Here is a 20,039-nt window from a genome sequence, read left to right on the forward strand (position 1 = left end):
AGCTTGTTTTGGAGGAAAACTGTGCATTGATCAGTGTATCTGTGGGACTATTCTTCTCACAAGTGGGATTTTCTTGGGAAGCAAAAGCTTTGCAGCCTCTCAGGCAGGAGGATGCTCTCTCTCCTGATGAACACTTCACAACAGAGTGAGAGCTGTAAGCTCTCATTTAAAGACTTTTCTAGGAGCTTCTGTGCCTGTGGTTGAAGAAAATTATGTTCTGCCACCCACATTATGAACAGAAAAACACATGTTTCCAGTTCAGGGAGACAATGACAAGATGCAGGCGTGAAGAACAGGGTCCAAACAGAGTTATGGCAATGATGCCAATGACCCCACGAGTCTTCATAAGACATCTCTCTTGAGACATCTCTCCAATGTCCAATATTACTACAGTCCTTGCATTCATGTTTTTTGCATTGGCACAGCTCATGGCCTTGATTAGGGCTCCAGGGCACTACTCGAATGACAATAGAAATTGATATTTTTTAATTATTATTATTACAATGGCTCCATTAATATTTGTCTTTGGACAAGCACAGTTTCCATTATTCTAGTGCTTCTTCTTACATCTTCTGGACACTATGTATGCGGAAGGGAAGGGCAAATATTCATTTTTGGAAGAGAGACGTGACAAGTGATGAGGTATTATACTCCGGAGACACCAGTCTGAAATCACTCACAATTGGGATATATTTAAAATACTGTAAATCTTCTGAAAAAACAGTAATCACATACAAGTACAGAAGTCGGCAGTCTGGTTAGGAAGAGGCAATGCATACCTCTTTTTTTTGTACAGTGCCCAACACCCTGATCACAGCTCCCGTCTGCTTCCGTTGGCAGCTGAGGGATAGCCCGTGCTAGCACATGGATTTACCGAGCAGCGTGTGGATTTACGGTGACTAATTATTTGAATATGAATCAACAATGCAACACTGTGGCAAAACAAGGCAAATGCTCTGCATTGAGTCACATTAATAAGAATGTCACGCGTGAAAGAAATGAGGTAATTATTCTGCTCTACTTCACTTGATAAGCCTCAGTTGGAGCACTGCATGCTGTTGTGAGCACCACATTAAAAAAAGAAATACATACTAATTGGAGAACTCAGAAGAGAACAACAAAAATGAGAAATGATTTGGAAAATAGCCCTTATGTGTATGGTTGTTCATAAACACACGAAATGTTATTAAAAAAGGAGCAATTATTCGTATTATCTTAATTCTATACTAATACACTGATTGAGTGCAGGAGAAATTGAAGTGGGCAATGCCAGGAACAACACAGGTTACAGGCTGAAGTGCCATATAGAAACATCAGTTTCAGGGCAAAAGGCCGAAGAACCTCTTGGCATCACCATCTGTGGAAATGGCCCAGACTAGCCTGGACAGTAAAACTGGCTGGAGGACAATTGATTTCATTCCCCGAATGCTTCTGAGGTTTCCAAATTTAGCTTCATGTCAAATCAGAAAATGTCTACATTCTCTGTAAAGGAAAATGCTAAGAAAACAGCACATTAACTAAAAGTTTTCAGTTTGACAAAGTGCATTTAAAGTGTAATTATTTTCTATTGCAGGCTGTAATTAAAATATTCTAGCTGAAAAGTAATTTGGAAAGGAAAAAATGAAAGCACTTTAGCCTAAAGCTGACAAAACAGAATTTATCAACAATATCCTCAAATGTGGAAAGAAGATTTTAAAAAAAAAAAAATCAGCACTATATTGTAAAATAATTTCAACTTTCAGTAGAGTTTTATTTTTAAATTAAGTGTATGATTTATATTATTTTTATTTTATTTTATTTTACTTAATTTTTTTAATCCAACTTTGAGACTCACATGTTCAACAGGGAAGCTTTAGAAAAGGTACCTCCCATTTTGAGACTTGTAAAGTTGCAGTACAGCAAGGGAAAGAAAGGAAGGCCTCAGAGGACTGCTCTTAAAATCAGAAGGTACTTTTGGAGAAGGTACTCTCTATTCATTTCAGTTTTTAACTATTAGTTTCTAGTGCACATAAAATACCTGAGAAAGCATGCGGATTTAAAATTTGTGCAGTGCTATTGATCAAATAAGAGTAGCTTAACATACAACAGTGTTAGTTTTCAGTAGTAGAACTTTCGAATATAATACCTCATTGTGTCTTTTTACATGTCTGTAGGAAAAACCTGATTTTCAGGAATACCCACTATAAGCTACTAGGAAAAACAATGAGAGGGGCTGTATATCTGTATAATACATATACTGGTGTTGTCTTTTGGCCCTCATATTTATGCTGCCTCTTCTTGTTTTCAGGTTGCTGCATTAGCAAATTGCCTGACAGTTCTCTGAGCATGGCACTCAGCCTTTGCAGCCCTGGGGATATCAGTAACATAAAGATTGCCCCTTGCAAGCTGCAATGACCTACGCCCTACGGCTCTATCTATCACATGAAAATGTACTGCTCCACGATTGTCACTTTTCACAGCTCCATCTCAATATCTCTTTTCAGGTTTCCTGCTGACTGACAATGTCAGTTACAACATTTCACACAATTTTTCTTCTCTATGTGTGAAATTACATATCCAAGAACTGTGAAAAGAGAATCAGCGGGTTCCCAGTGTTGTTTCTCTGGGAGGAATGAAAGTTAACCACCATCTAGGAAAGCGGGACAGGTCAATTGCTCCAGAAAAAAAAAAAAAAAAAAAAAAAAAAGAACAACAAAAAAAGAAAGTCTATGAATATTTGTCCACATCTTTAAAAACATCTGCTATGGTTCTCTTCAAACCATTTGTCCTCTCAGACAAGAAATCTCACAGATGCTACTTACGTTAAGTAAATTTTAAAAGATATTACCAGAGATTAAATCCTAAATTCTTAATTTTAAGCATTTTTACCAGTAGGATGATTCTAAGAATAGTGCTTATCCAGTCAATTTCAAATTTTGATTACTGCTTGCTAACAACCTACAGACTATAAATTATTTGGATGATAATTTCACCGGAGTACTGAAGAAAATATGGCAGGCTTATAAACAACTCACAAAACAAAAAGGTGAAGAAATGTATTTACAGACTGCTATTTTCTTATTTCTTCTGCTCAGCAAGTGTAAAGCAGAGTACATGCTGTAGCCTTAGGTCCATGGCGTTTTGTTACAATGGCACTAATTTAGGAAAAAGACAACAATTTATTCACCAAAATACAACCAACCCATTTTCAATAAGTTCCGTAGACACCTTGCACAGTTATTTCTCCTGACACGTGAGAGAGAGGTCAGATGAGTGCGCTGAGCACAGTGAGGGTCCATGGAATCCCTTGTCTTGTCCTACACCTGTTTTCTTTTTTTCTTTGCCCTCAAACTGGAAAGTGGTCATGGAGACTGGGATTCAACTGATGCTGGACTGAGTAGGCGAAAGAGGAGTCCATGAGGTTATGCCCTTTGTGCCAAAGCATCAGCCCAGCTCACCACAACGGTGCTATGTAGATGTACGTAGGTTGAGACATGCAGTCCATCCATACATTTTCTCATACTTCTCCTTTGTAAAAAACCTCCAACCAAACCAACAAAGACAAGGAAAATCAATATAAGCAAACACAATGTGCAGTTAGGCACAGAGATGATGCAAGGAGTCACTCAAAAAACTTCCTTTGTTCTTGTAAAGCGGCAACTGAATGTCCATTTAGGAGGGCACTCTCATGGCATCTTTCCCCAATACTTACACAGAAATAGCAACGCGAGAAGGCATTTTTGTATATCCTTTTTGCTCTCGTTAATGCAAGCGAACAATTGGGAAACAAGGACGAGAGGCAGCTTACTGATGGCAAGCACTTGTTCTAGAGGTGTTTGTCTGAACATCTGAAGAAAGAAAACATTTGCCCATGAAGGAGTACAGTGGAAATGGGAATGCCTGTGCCCTGCTGAAACCCTGTCTTGTGCTATATCAAGCAAGTGAGGCCATTGACAAAAGTTAGTAACACACATTGAAATTTTTCCCAATACTTTAAATAATTTTACAATAATTAATTCCTATTAATGTACATTTGATTTTGTAAAAGTTTTTAAAATTGTATGTCTTGCTGGTGTTTGTTATTTTCTTTGCCTATTTCATTAGCAGTCCCTGTCTGGTTATCATAACTAGTCACTAACACAATGTTTTCGTGGCTAAATTATGCTCTACTTTGCATCAAACTTCAGGCAGTTTTTAATTACAAAAAATTGGATATGTAACTTACACCTTCACCAAGCTACTCTTCGCATATGTTACCAGGACTTACGTACCAGATCAAAATAGGTCTTGCTGTCCTTGGCAGTGATCTGTGGGTTATATTTTTACATGGATAAACTGTTCTTGTACAGTTTCTCCAGTCTACAAACATGAACAGTCCCTCCTTTAATATTAGACACAAAAGTCCTCTCTGACTCTATCTGATCTTCAGCAAAGGTGTTGCTTCAGTGGTTATGGATTTAAGATATTGTGTGCTTTGTAACAGTTTATGTCCATGTCCTAGAAAGTGGTCAGGAGGGTTTTTATTTTAGTTAGCTATTTTTTATGTGCTAACAAACACGCTCAATGGGGGTTTCATATCATATTGTGTTTTTTTTATTTTCCTGCAGGTAACTGAGGAGTAAAGCAGAACTGTAGGACTGCGTCTCCCCTTCCTAAACATACATAGGGTCAACAAGAATTGTGTAAGTTACTGCCCCAGTGACCCATAGTGTTCAAATGCCACAGGCAGCACTTGAATATCTCTAGAAACAAAGAGATATTTTAAACTCCAGGAGTCCTTTCAGGTTACAGACCACCTGGCACAATGTGGTGGTAGATTTTCATGATATGTCCCAAGATTTGGACTTTCAAACCCAGTTTAGCCAGGGCTTGTACCTAAAAGTCAGTCTGAAAAGGAAAGGTGTCAGTCAGTCCTATTTTCTGGCACATCCTGGTCATTGATGTATTTTCCTTTTGCCCTTTGAAAACAGTGAGAACAATTCTAAGTTTTAATTTTTTATCTATTCACCTTTATACATGGGTGTCCAGCATTGAAAGGCCATTCTGTATAACCACTAATGTTTCACCTTTTAAATGTGAGCTTTTACTTGCAGACTACCTTGCTTCTGTGTTGTGTAGGATCAAACTACTTGGCAGGGCAGCAAATTTGATTTGCATTAGGAAGGGATATTAGGCATATAGGATTTCACAGTTCATTTTATATCCTAATCATCAGAAGCCCTTATTTGGGGTCTGAACCAGAGGGATTTGCTGCTTGCAAAATCAGCGTATCCAATATCAAAATATTTCAGAAAGTTCATTTTATTTCATCTCTCCAAAGTCAGTTAATGAAAGGTGCAATTCTAGTCAACGGCCTTTGGTCACAAACTCTCTGAGCCCTCTTTAGTTTCATTAAGAGTGAATTAATGTAATGTTAGATGCTGACATTTAAGGGTCACTGCACTCCTATACATTGCAATAGAATGGATATCCATTAAAAATATTATAAGACTAATCCTGCAAAGGGTGAATCAGAAGCTGAGGATGCTTCGCTCCCCTTAGGTGCTACAGATTTCTACACATATCTCTAAGGACCCAGCTCTGCTCTTCTGATGCTCATGCTCTCCATGCCATTGTGATTGCTCCTTGTTCCTGACTCCCTGGGAGCTTCACAGGGAGCAACACCCTGCCTTCAGGGAGGCACCTGAACCCGTATTTATTTCCACTGAAGAAAAGAATATCGTCAGAAAAAAACCTGTTACTCAAGTAAGGTGAGGGGATGTCCTCTCTTCCCCTTTTGAGGGAATTCTGAAGGGAGGTGGTTTGCAAACTCCGTGAGACAGAACTATTGGCATTTTTCCTCATGGTTACAAATAGCCAGGAAAAAGACCGAGCAGAGTTACTTGGATGAGATTAGTCTGTCATGGTAACAGTGTTTATTTTACTGACCTAAATCTCAATTCTCCCACCTCTCTTCTCTACAGCTGTGGGACATTATTGGCACTTTTTTCTTCATTAATAGTCTTCCAAAGTAAAACAGCTTTAATGTTGCTAATTTTTGCAACTGAGTGTATCTAAGCCAGAGACGCTGCACCACTGGCAGATGACAGTTTGGTCTTCTGGTGCAACCCACGCGGTTCTTGGCTCAGCAAAGGCTTTAACTGCTGCACTCCCACACCGGGCTCGAGGTGCCGCAGATCTTAAGCTGATGCAGAGGATGACAACTATATGGCCCCAGGCCTGTTCTTCTGCCCACTTTCGTGGGTGTCTCCACTGTGGCTGCTGAGCTCATCCAGTTCTCAGAGTCCTTGAGTGTCCCACTGAAGGATGTGTAAAAGTTGCTGGAAAGTATGCTCTATTTTTATAAAGAGAATGCAAGAGCTTCAGTCATATATCTGTGCTGCTGCTCTGCTCATGTATTACTCACCCAGCATGGGACTCAGCATTTCGGGGTGCTCAGGCTGTCTTCCGACTGCTGCCACTGGCTTCCTGCATAACAAAAACCCCTTTATTGTTCAGACCTCCTCACTGGGACCCATGAAACTGAACCTCTGAGTCCAATGATTAGTTTCCTTTTAAGCCATTCACAAAAGCAGCAAGGAGGATGTGAGAGTTGGATGCCGACCTGAGAGTCAGCACGGACCTGCAGTAAAGTCACAGGCAAGTCGCTTCACTGTTCAGTTTTTCTATTGGCGCTTTCCTATTTCCTTTTGAACTCTGAAGACCATGACTGAAAAATTAGAGCAGGCATCAGACGTAAGTATCACTCTTAATAAAATCCTAACTCAGAAGGAAACAATTACGATTTAATTAATACCCATACTTGGGCACATAACTATGGAAAATTATTAGCATTTTAATTATAATAAGCCCAATTTGTGTTTTAAAATGACAAAATAATAAAATTTGATTGTTATGACTCATTCAGTTGTTAAATCACAGTCCATTTGTGATTAATTTTAACCTTCACACGCCTTGATATAGCCATTTAATAGCACAGGATAGTATTAATTCCAAATAATAAATACATTTAAAACTGCAAGCTACAGAAATTTTTTGTTTTATTATCATGGTTAGTTCCAAAGAACATGGTATAGTAGAAAATGTTTCTCTACTTATTATGTGTTATTTTTTTGATAGTTTTCAGATAGTTCTCTGTACCTTTGGCACGGTTTAGGTCTCTCAACTTCTCTAGACAAGCAAATCAAGAGAAATGAGTCCATGAATCCAAAATAAGCCCATCCGCCAGTTTCCAAATGATGCTGATGCTGGAAGCCACAGTTCTTTGGGACCTCTTGGTATTGACAGTACTATTGATAAGCTCCAATTTTGAAAAGAAAGATCTGCAAGCCTGCTTCAAGGCAGGATAACCTTTTCAGCCCAAGAGCCAGAAGTCACTACTAATAATGCAGTCTCCAGCCATGAGCTCACAGTTCTAAACCGCTGGTGATACAGGGGTACAATAAGGGACATCAAACTCCTAGTCTTCATCAGCACCTTTTCCACTTTCAATCCCACCCTCTCCTCTCACAAGGATGTAAATTGAAGTAAACCCTTGTCTGGGCAGTGTGTCACCCCTCACAGTCATTCCTGCCTCTAAGATGACACCAGCAGAATAAACTGAGGAGAACAGATACTGCACGTTAATTTAGACAGAAAGCCAAGAAGCTCCATGAACAGCCTGGATGAGTCTGCCTACACCAAACCAGAATCTGACCTGTGTCCTGCTGTATCACACTGACCTATTTTATCTCTGGAAGTTGTCAGAGGTTTGAAATTATTGTTAATAAAGTGAAAAATAATAGTCCAGTGACTATCTTTAAATCTAGAGGACAGTACCAGAGAACTGTGCAAAATACGAACCATCAAGACACATAAATCGCCTTCAATATTTCATTACCACAGCTTGTGCCCAGATAATTTTCCCAGGCTTCAGCCAGCACTTGTACTGAGTTAGTGACAACTGGCAGAGGAAGCGCACGTCGTCTGCAGTCCTACCAAGGATGTTAAGTATGTAGTCCCTTTTCAGAAATCTCTGCGATTTTGGGACAAGTCTTCACGGCCTGGGAATTCAGTCCATGCCTCGCTCTGCTGGTCGAGAGAAGGTAAATGGCATTTTTCTGCCACTGTGACAGAAAACCGCAGAGGTGGTAGCACCCACCCCTTCAGAGCAACTGCCTTTTCCCTCGTTCTTCCTTGTCCCTGTCCCTCAATAATTCGTAACGCTACAAGGAACATTTCCACAGGACTCTGCAGGGTGGCAGTAGCAGAGTTTACATATTGAAAGATCAAAGGCTGGTATGGAGAGCCATCGGATAAACCAGGCCAACTCTTTACAGCCCCTGGGCAACAAACTTCAAGGCTCATTTTCTGAGCCTTTTTGAAAACTGCAAACAAAAAGCAGCAGAGTTTGCACAGAGCTGGTATCCTCACAGTTTAAGCATATACCCAAACAGAGAAGACATTCATTCTTTTTGTTGCAAATGCCCAATTGGCTATGCCATGTTCTTGCAACTGCTTGATTGCTATTTGGCAGTAGTTTCTAAGCAGTTTGCAAATTTAATAGTTGTGTGCATCAAATAAAGCACCTACAGTAAAGAAAACTCCAATAACATGCATATTGTCTGCATAGGTCTAAAATGAATAACTGCTGTTAGCACAAATAAGTAAAAGAAATAATATGTCATCACCGTGCTTTTGTTTAGACTGATTTGCCTGATGTCTGCTCAACATCATGCAATACAGACATTCTTCCCCCCAGAAATTACAGTCATAAATTTGGGATGAAAATGGCATAAGAGAAAAAACAACTCACTCTTCTTTTGATTTTGATTAAAATGTTTTTCGGGAAAAGTCAATCTATTTAAGGTAGTAAAGAAACACTGTTCTTTACCTGAAGCACTTCACAGGCTCTCCTCTGAAGTCCTGGAGATTTGAGAATAGTCTGGATTAATTCATAGGTAGGGTTTGGTGGGGTGCAGAAACTTCTCACTTTTGGTGAAACATGCTGTGTGTTGTCCATCCGTCCGTCAGTCCGTCCGTCTGTCTGTCCATCCATCCATCTATCCATCCATCCATCCATCGAAGGTGAAGGTCCCAACAGAGAACTAGCAAGTCACACAACACTAACCAGACAACTTGAAACCAAAGCTCTTGAGCTATCTTCTGGTTTCTGAGACTCATAAAACTAAGAGTGTTGTTAATTCAACCATGGTTGATTTTAGGGAAATCAAGTGAGAGGGGAGGTGACAGCGCATACGATAGGGAAGCGATATTTACCACTGCATCAGCCTTGTGAAAAAGTGGGAAATGCACAAAGGAAAGCCTTAAACATCAAGCAGGACTCTCCCTATTGCTTTGGAGACCCTTACTGCACACCACCTCTTCAGAAAGCCCTTCATAAACACTTCAGACATCGCTATAGGACAAATATTCAGCTATGTCTGTGGCAGAAGACTAAAGCTTTAGTTGCCATGAACGACTGCTTTCTGCAGCAACTAGCAGGTTAATCTGTGGGGGGAAAAGCAATTTTTTATTTAGGCCTAAACAATATATGGGGCCTCCTTCGAAATGAAGGATCGCTTTAAGGGTGACCATAAAGCACTTGAGATCAACATTCCTACAGGAGCAAACAGCCAAAATTGTAATTTCAGAAGGGGGAAGTACATAAAAATGAGAAATCTTGTTAAAATGGAATTTAAAAGGAGCAACCAAAAGAATAAAAATTTGCAGATCCCATGTTTATATAGACTATTAAAGTCTCAGGGTAATCGCACATTACGTATCCAAAAAAACCCTCAGAAACCAAACCTTATAGGACCACACAAAAAATGCAACATGACTATATAATATACTAAGGGCAGCTAATTGGGGTAAAAAGAAATCCTCGAATGGTGGAGCTCATGTGGAGCAATGAGGAAAATAGAAAAGAACATAAACTTTAGCAAGTCAAATAGTAACTCATAATAAAGTCGGCCAAAAAGATTGTAAGAAACAACACACTAAAGGCATAAAAAAGTAGTAATAAAATCTTTTTTCAACCGCATTAGCGCTCGATGCAGAAATTCTGCCAGAGACTTTGTAGGGTTGATAGATGATCGTGGTGTAATAGCAGTACTTATGAAAGACAAAGTAATATTCATGGGGCGAGGAACCCTAATTGCACACACTCAATTATGAGCTCTAGATTAGCTATTACCACTCAAAAAGAGATCTGGTAGTTCCTGTGGGTAGTTCAAGGAAAATGTCAGCTCAGTGCTAAGCAGCTGTAGAAAAACAAGCATAATGTTAGACATCATCAAGAAAGGAACAGAAAAAGAAAGTAGAAAATGCTGTATACAAATCTATAAAAAAAGCCTAAACCTTGAATCCTGAATACTATGCATTGCTGGGGTGGTGGGGAGCTCACACAGTCAGTGTGAGCATTAAATTCAAGGTCCTTCTTCTCAACCTTGGAAGACAAGAACTGGGAAAACAGAAATATTTCCACTATGTTTTAAAAAAAAGCGCACAACAAACAGTTAACCTGCGGAACTTGTGGCCACAGGATGCTGAAAAACTGAAAGTGGGAGTGCATCTCAGTGGCATGAGATAGATTTTGCTTGTTTAAAAATGTCTTTTGTTGTTTGTGCAACAGAGCCTATCAGATAATGCTGTCACTGGGAGAAGATACTAGTTTGGAACTTTTATCCCAGTTCGATATGATCATGTGTCTAGGCATGTTGTTATCTAGGAAAATGGGGCTGAAACTCTTCAGCAGTGCCTGTGTAGAGCCAGGTGCTTATACAGATTTCACAAAAGCTACCCTCTTGAGTAGGGAACGGCCTGATGGCCATCTGAAGCCTCTGCCAAGGCCATGTGTGGCATCCAGACTTCCATCTCAGGTGAAGATGCTCAGTCCTGAACCTCCCCTGCTGGGATGTGATCATAATGGTCCTCGCTCCCGGTATGCAGCTGGATGAAATGATAGAAACAGAGCCTCTATTTTTTGCAGTTTAAACCGTTTCCTGAAGTATAGGAGGTATAGATTATTACGTCTCTCTCTAAAATGAGCCTTACTTCCAGTAGACTGCCCTTGGTACAATCTGTAAGGTGTATGTAGGTGGGATATTGTAATTTCTTCTGGAGAAGGCTGCTCCAATTTATTTAAAATATTAAATATCAATGATTGAGGAAGAGAGATGACATGACTCTATAATCTGGTGTCTGAGTCACTCGTTGAGAAAGGTGAGGAGACCTGGATCAGAGCTCCTCCTTAGTTAAGATACTCTTCCCACATTGAAAAGTACCCTACCCAATAAGTGACAGCTGCCTTTTCACTGCCCCTGTGTATAGATTAATTAATGTTTCTTGTGGCAAAGTGAAAAAGTCAGTGGAATGAGACTTTGAATCTGAGACTGCCTTCTTGCCTGGTATTTGAGAACACAACCCACAGGTTCAAAGCACTTGAGAAAGGATTTGATTTCTCAGTCTACTATTTCATGTGTGAAATGATGATATAGTTCAGTATGAATGCATTCAGATGCCTATTTGAAAGTATCCTTCAGGTCAGAATAGCAACGTCAGTAAATACTGATGAGGCTGAAGGATGGGATGGGTGTCAGACTGCTTAGTGCCATCATGACTTGGATCATTCTGGGTTAGACTTTCATGTTGGAAGTTTCATTTTGGAAATATAGTCATCTACAGTTTCATGGGTGTTGAGGACTTATGTACCAACAGTGGCAAGAATGTCCACAAGTTGTTTTGTGGATTTATTACCTACCTAACTGCTGCCACCGGTTTCAGTGGAGATACTCCCTATGGGACCACCACCTTTCTGCAAATGAAACTGGCAGGATCCAGCTTCTAGAGCGCTCATTGTAAAGCTGTCCATTTTCCTGATGACTTCCTTCTGAGCTCATGCATCTTGAACAGATTAGTCTATATTTGGATCTTTGTCTTTTTTTAGGTTGTTGACAGTGTCAAAAAGAAGCTACAGAAGAATTAAGCTATTGGTGGGGGACAGATCTTTTGGAAACCAGTCTAAGACTTTAAGGAATGCTTGTTACACCAGAAAATCCCACATAACCTCTTTAACTTCTCTTCCAAGTACAAAAACGGCTCCCCCAACCTTACTTCTCTACTAAACACATAATAAAACATCAAAAAAGTTTTTTTACGCCAATCTGTGCACAACTTCTTCCTAGGGAGAGAAAGAGGGAAAGAACCACATGTGATACATTGCTTTAATGTGCTACTGGATAGCGATCTGATCCTGCTAATGAAGGGTGTGGCAGAAAAGCCAGAACAAACCAGAAAAGAAGGTATCAGCTTTTACATTAACTTTTTTGCCTTTGAAGAAAGACCAAAAGCAAGTCAGAAAGTTACATGAAGAGGTCCTTTTTTTGGCCCATGCCTTTGATTTTCTTTTGAAAGCAAGTTCCCTTTGCTCCCAAGAAATGACCTTTGGGACAATTTTTTTTGTTGAAAGTCGTAGTTTCTCTTCCTCGTTTTCCTTGTCCATGGATCAGCCAACAATATTACCACCTCTGAAATACTGAAATCTTTGGCACAAGGAGGTGGTTATTGTATAAATCTACCATAACAGGTCAGAATCTCAGCTGGTGTGAATTGCTGTAGCTCCATCAGTGTTGCCAATTTACACTAGCAAAGAATATGCGTCTGTTGCTCTAACTGCCAGAATTCATACTTACTTCAGTAGAAATACAATTTCCCATTAAAATCCTTCAGTTGGTTTCTGTGGGACAAGCAGAAGCCCTGTTACGCTGCTCCAATATCTAATTGCCATCTGGAGCCAGTAGCAACCACACAAGAACGTTAAACTGCAATATTGACAAGGCTGCCTCTGCTTGGGTTTGATTCGCTGCTGTTACCCTCTGTATAACTTCAAAGAGTTGAGTGGAGTCTTCCATGCTGAATTCAGTGCCCGGTGCTTGCCTAATCACTTTCTTTACAACCACAATTCTTTCTTTTTCTCCTAAGCACTTGCTTCCTGTGTTTTGAGGGAAAAAGGAACATTCAATCTCCTCCGGGCAAGACTAACATTTCTATCCTCCATTTACAAACCCAACGTGAAAGCTGTCTGCATCACACTTCCAACCTCCTACACATATCTCGCTGGTTTCTGTTTTGTCACAGTCATCCTCATTACGAGATTTTTTCATTCTTCCTATGAGCTACTACTTTCCTGAATTCACCTGTTAATTCTTCCCCTTTAAGCTTCTGACTGATCCCACATGTTGCTCTTTGATAAATGCAAGCACATTAGCAAACTTTCATGTTGCTTTGTGATAAATTTAAGCACACTATCAAAATTTAAGGTCTGAAATGAGCATTAGGATAACGTAGCTTTGCCTACTGAATAGGACAGGCCAGAATATTTGCCCCAGTCACCCCTTTGTCAGTTCAGTCAAAGGCAATTTGCCATATGCATGTCTGAAGAAGATACCTAGATTTTAAAGATTTCAATGTGAAATTCACTCTAGGTAAACTCTTCAAATTGTTGTGTTTTTTTTTCCTAAACAACAATGACACATGGCATCTTTTTCAAAAAGGAAGATATCTAACTTTATCCAGTGATGTAGTGTGAGTGACATGGGCCCTGATGCAAACATCTTCCCTAAATCTGCCCACTGGTTCTCACTTCGTAAACTACCATTTCCTTAGCATGGAGTGTGCATCTCCCAAACACATGGGAGCCACTCTATCTGCAGTGTCTGCACAAAAGCTCAGCATGTCCAACCAGCAAGTGTGGTTATTGCATCAGGCAGTAGACAAGAGCCTAAATCCTCTTGAATCTGTGAGAAAGAACTTCTCAGGACTGGTGCAAAAAGCAAACGCAACAAATGGATATTAGTGTGAAAAGTCTGTACTATCAGTCCCCAGGTACCATGTAGCGCTAAGTGTTTTTAAAAGTTGCAGATGAAGATAGGAAATAAAATATTCTGGAAGCAATAAAAGCAAAACATGGTTCCAGTAAAGATGTCCTCACAGGCAGCAGAGAGCAGGCAACGATACGTCAGCACCCTCCAAAAACTCTGAGGAAGGTGAGAGCGAATATTCCACTGACTGAAATGGGGAACTAATAATTGAATGAACTACAATATTTTTCTGAGAAAGGAATAGCACATATACAAGGCTATTTCTGCAATACCTCGAGTACCATAAAACCAGTGCCATTATGGGCGCTAACAGCTCTAGGGTCTCTTTATTAGTCGGCCAAGTAGTCCATTTCATAAGATATTATTCATTCACAGCTTGCCTCCTGCTTGGTCATGCCACTATTTGGCACTATTATAATTGCTTGGATACATTGTGTGTCTTATTTTTATCATTCACGTGGAAGATAACACCTTTGCTTTGTTGCAGAACAAGGATGAAGCTGTGGACTGACAGGATTGTGCTGCAGTGGACATGAGAATATTGTTTCTTTAAAATCATATGGGCTGAGTCCTGCAAGTACTAACTTCTTCTCCTGCATGCTTAACAGCTGTACCTTCAGAAGGTAGTGCAACACCAAAAAGTAATAGTAAAATGGAAGCAATGTTGTAAAACTAGTTACTTCAGGGAGGTTTCCCATCCCTGGTTTCCATACTTGCCGTGTAGTAGCAGCTGGTTAACACTGCTCATGCTGCATGTGAGACTTGTATCACTCGGAAAGGCGCAGCCCAGCAGTACGGCTGAGAGGTCTGACCCATAACCCATCGAGTTTGCACCAAACTCGTTACACCGTTTTTCTGTTCTCTGTAAAGCTCGTGCAAATCCTAGCACAACTCAGAGTCAACCTTGAACCACAGGTAAGGGCCTGATCCCACATTACCAAAGCTAACAGAACGAGTTTGCACCATCTAGTCGAGCCACTGGGTGTCACAGCCAGAAATTGCTATAAGATCACAGACGTGCATTTCCACAGCACAGGAGATGCTACAACCAAAGCAGAGCCAGTACAGAGAGTACTCCACCAGGTTTTTTCTCATCCCGCTGTGGGAGCGCTAGGAGCAGGAGGGATACGAGAAGGGAGGATTGAAGATGAAACCCCCCCAATTCCAGCATTTCTTGAGTTCAGCCCCCTCACCCCAACTGGCTACTGCAGAGAAGCTTAATCAACAGGTTGTAATGCCATCCCCAAACCAGTCGTAAGTGAAGTGAACAGATTTCCCAATGCGCCAGTGTCTCTGTTTCAAACAATATCTTGCTGACATTTTTAGAAAAGGAGTCAGTAATTCCAGCCAAACCTACTTAGCAAAGCAAATCAACAAGTTGTAACAGTCTGTTAGATCTGATCTACCTTCACTTGCACAGCTTTTTTTCTTCCACTCTTATTTTGTATGTGTATTTTAAGAAGATATTTTACTTCTTTGTATACTGTTTACTTCCAAGCTATTAATATGAATACAGTATAATCCTGTCTGTCCTAAAACCATGAGAATAACATAGAACATACCCAGAGAAATATAAAAGACATGTACTTTCTACATGGGTGTTTTATTCAGGTTTTATTTGCACATATTCAGTATAATTATAGTTTAAGTGGGCTATTTTCCATACCCACATAGGCAGTATTTTCCACATAAAGGTTCACATTGGCTTTAGACCCACCCACAAGCTATTTACTTGCATGGCATACATATAATGATCAAGTTCATAGCTACTTCAGCCAAACCTAAATATTTTCACTTGTGCTTCTTTTGCAAGCCATTTTCTCCTGAATAAGTTGTTTCAAGTTTATACAACATTTTTTATGAAGTTTACAGTGCAACACGTTTGCTCTTTCACCCAGATATTGACTGCAGCTTCAAATTCCAATACAGATTTTGAGCACTCAAAATGTAAGGAAAGTTTAAAGAAAGGTTTTATTTTGGCTGTTTTCCAAAGTATGGGCTATTTGCAGAAGCTGGATTTCACTTTCATTTTAAAGTTTTTAATCTCCCCGAGGTTCAGCAGAACTAAGCAATGCAAATTTTCGTTTGTTTTCATTAGTTCGTCTACTGGACATCAGCTTGATTCTAATTGCCAGACAGAGCTTGAACCAGATCTGCAAATATGACAACAGGGAAAATACTAAGCAGCAGCACAAGGCATAAACCCATTTCCCACTTACTTTTGGACCACTCCCACTAAACACTTTCTCAAGCTATTCCTAATGGAACTATTGTGAACATGTTCTTCTCACTGGATTTTCAGATGGAAAATATGATGACACTGTAAACTGCAAAGCAATGCAAAGTGAGTGAGGACACCTCTGCAATGGGCAGATTCCCAAAGAAATATCTGCATGTGTGCCTCGCAAGCTCAGGGAAATGTCCTCCCAGGCTTGAGAAAATTTAGTTTGGAGGCACCCCCCCTGTGATGTTATCTCTCTCTTCAAAGTGGAGCATCAGTGTAAAATGAGCATTTTCTCAAAGGAACACCTCCTAAGCACAGGAAGCTTTTCTAGGTAGGGATATTCCCAAACAACATGAGAATCTTCAAAGGGGAAAAAACCACCATGTGATATGAACTCTTGAGAAAAAAGGAGGTGATATACGCATACATGCACACAATGTGAAATCTTTCAGGGAAAACATGCTGTCCTAAGTAATATGTGAAGGGTTTTGTTTTGAAGAAGCCACCCCCTGCTGTGGCAGTAAGTATGCATGTATGATTACTAAGATGTCTAATTAAATTATCCTTATCTGAATGCCATCTGAACTTAACAAAGCAGATAATAAGTTCCAGAGACAGATACCATGTGGGGGGCAAATTATTTTACTTCCAAAAATTGGAGCTTGAAATTAGAGATGTGTAGGTAATAGAGAACATGATTTCCCTCCACCCCACTGTCTGCACCTGAACTGTTATTTCCATCAGACAAATCATGGAGCTAAAGTGAAGCTAAATGTTTAGAGGATCTACTCTCCCAACTCTCCTTCTGTGAAGAGAATGTAAGCTGCCTTCTAATACCACTTAAAGAAGTGGATTTCCTCCAGATTTATACATGGACAAGTGGGAGTGATATTGTCTTATATTCTTGCACTGATTAAACATCAGCTCCAAAGAATCAGAGTGTGATTGACTCTTGATTATTTTTCAGAGATTTGTCTAGGCTGCAGATTAACTGCATCAGGTGTGGAGGACCTCCAGAGATGGTTCTGCATGGAGCTAACTTATGTGTGGGAAAGCCATCCACCAGGGAACAGCCCAGCACAGATGCCCCAGCAACGTAGGCTCTTTCACGTAGACTGAAGAGTCTCAAGACAACTTTGCGCAGAAGCCATCAAGCCTTCCACACAACACTCCTGGATCCCAGTGGCCTGGAGAACACGATGCTTTCTACATTTCTGAACATATTCAGCATGTGACCATGTTCATTTAACCCACCACTGGCCCTGCTGGATCAAAGACAACTCCTGAAAAATCCATGCAGATTCAGACATTTCCAAGCACTTCATATCCTGAATGGGCTTCTCAAAGAGCTAACTTAAGTCCGGTGCAACGTGTGAGATAACCAGGGCTCCTTCAGCATGGAGACTCGGGGAGTACAGTGCAGAAACCAGATTAACTTTAGCATCAACGCAAGTCCAATATGGCCAACTGTGAGATAGGGCTAATAAGCCTGGTTAGATCTTACAGCTGATCTATTAGATTTAGGGCTCAATCATTTTCCCAAAATGGTCCATGTGTTTAATTATAAGCATGCTCTAATAGCATAGGATCTTTCCAGTCTTTTTGGGCCAGTGCCCAGTCAATGCCCAGGCTTGTTACAGGGGAGTGTTTTGGTGGGAGGTGTTTTCTGGAGATAAGGCCCCTCTGGGGAAACATGGCTTGCGTGGCAGGGAGCAGGGGAGCTTGGGTTCAAGCCAAGCCAGGCTGTTTCCTCCCGAGGACAGTGAGCAAAGCAGGCCGTGGTCACTTTCATTTACCTAGCCCATTGGAGTCACACAGAGTGCCGGGGTATCTCAGCGCTGGACTCTGCAGAGTTTTTGGGTGACTCTGGGTTATTACTTGTCAGTGAGGGACTCCGTGGAGCCTGCTTTGAGCTGCTGACCCACCTGTGCTGCCAGAGACAGGGCCTGAGCAGAGATTGGTGCTTTGGGACTCAGCTGGAGTTGCTTTACAGCTCTCTTGGCAATATACTCTGTGTACTCCCAGTAAGTCAAGTTTTTACATTATGTGGGGAATTTTTCTTTTTCTGCAACACAGTATTAATACTCCTTCATCTTGGACTGGTTAACTCAGTGTACATGTGGATTCAGCAAAACAATGCAAAGCAACATATTTTTCAGTACACTGTGATAGGTGTATTCAATACTACACACAGTACGCCATGTGAGGTGTGATCATCTAAACATGCCCATGGCACCTATAGAAATTAACTACTACGGATTCAACATGAAATCCACTGATCCAGGGAGCTTTCTGTCGGCTTGGTTAACAGCAGAATGTAAAAATGGGGACCAGATGTCAGCCCATCTATTAGCCTGAAACATTAGAACTTGAGCTGAGTTTCAGGAGGACCTTTCCTGGAGGCAAGCGCAGCTCATGAGAGCATCGGGCCATAAGGGTTGGCTAAGCCAGTGCGGATAAGCAGTCCCCCGCCCCTGACAATGGACCCTGGCGAAACAGCCTCACACTTCTATACTGCAACAGCTTGTCCTGTATAAGCTAAGCACTACTGCATTCATACCAGTATGTGCACCAGTAGCTGAACAATCCTGCAGAGAACTCGGTACTCTTGCAAAGTCCATGCAGACGCTTCTGCCCTTGCCTTACCTAACTGATCAAAGCTTGGTCAGGAAAATTTCTTCAAGCTTCACACACATTATATAGTCAGCATACATCAATATAGCCTTAGAGGAGCTAATAGATCTAATACATTATGTGTTATATGGGTATAATATATATATTCCATATATTTGCATATATATTATCATAAGACATACATTATGTAACATATAACATATATAATATTATTATATTGGTAGTCTATATATTATGATATAAATAACAAAAAAAGTAGGAGCAATTAATTTAATTTATGAACAAGTAGTTGCCTCTCTTTTTTGTTGCTAATTAGTATGTTGCAATGGTAAACGTAAGGGAACAATACTGTAATACAAAACTAACACCGTTAGAGTATGATCAGTCTAAGCACATTATTATGCTGATAGCACAAAACAATGTACTTCAAGAAACTAATTTTCTGTGCAACTTAATTTTGTCTGTGAAGGCTAGTATAACGAATTGCAGAAAATCCACTATTGCCTTGTAATTCTAGTGATGCTATGGAAGGTTATAAAGAATAGATTTGGCCACAAGAAATTTCTATGGTGAAGGTAAAATCCTAGTGGAACAAAGTTTTGCTTCCTCATGCTGCAGGCACAACCGCAGTGAAAAGTCTTGGTCAAGAACGGTTCATCATTCCTTACAGATTTCCTTTGTAAGATTGCCAAAGTCAGCTTCAAAGATTTCATAGAAATTATGGTCGGAAGGGACTTTCAGATCATTCGGTCAAACTTCCTGGTACACCACCAGCCAGGAAGCACTAACTAAATTCCTTATAACCACCTAAAGAACTTGGAAGCGGCAAGTATTTCAGGAGTCCAGAAGACTGGAAATATTCAATATTAGAACAATTTAAATATTAGAGCAACTGCAGACAGATGCTTTTAGGCCTGAGGAATTTTAGATGAGTTATCATTAAAGAAAGAGTGGAATGGTCCACTGTGGTTCAATAAAGAATTAAAGACAGCATTATTTATTATAGTCTCATGGAAATGTGGACCCATCAGAAGAAGTTATTTCTTTTTCCTTTCTTCATAAAATTACTTCTACTTACAAAAGACAACTGCACTGTTATAGTACACTTCGACTTCTCCAAGGCATTTGATTTAGTGTCACATGAGATTAGGATTAAAAAGCACAGGTTACATTAATTAAAAACAGGATTGCGGATATCTCTGAAGTGTGGATGATAATAAGGAAATATCAGACAATGTTCCCAGTGAGATTCCAGTGGGACTAGCTCTTGGTTCAGCATTATTTGGTATTTATAGGAAAGGTCCGAACAGTGTCATAGAATCCGTGCTGGTAAAATCTGC

General features: G+C 40.2%; 1 long non-coding RNA gene across 4 annotated transcripts in view; it reads right to left on the minus strand.

Annotated features, from left to right (window-relative positions):
* Window positions 1–606: 606 nt before the first annotated feature.
* The window catches only part of LOC128907747 (uncharacterized), a 28,192-nt gene continuing 8,759 nt past the window's right edge, over window positions 607–20,039 (minus strand). For 3 of the 4 annotated variants that reach the window (XR_008465718.1, XR_008465719.1, XR_008465717.1), the window contains 2 exons: window positions 8,852–9,065; window positions 607–6,688 (listed from right to left, as the gene is read on the minus strand). This is a non-coding gene — a long non-coding RNA (uncharacterized LOC128907747). The remainder of the gene's footprint in view (window positions 6,689–8,851; window positions 9,066–20,039) is intronic. The other variant, XR_008465720.1, reaches the window with a different exon arrangement.

This window comes from Rissa tridactyla, chromosome 3 (assembly GCF_028500815.1).
Source record: "Rissa tridactyla isolate bRisTri1 chromosome 3, bRisTri1.patW.cur.20221130, whole genome shotgun sequence".
NCBI classification, from domain to species: domain Eukaryota; kingdom Metazoa; phylum Chordata; class Aves; order Charadriiformes; family Laridae; genus Rissa; species Rissa tridactyla.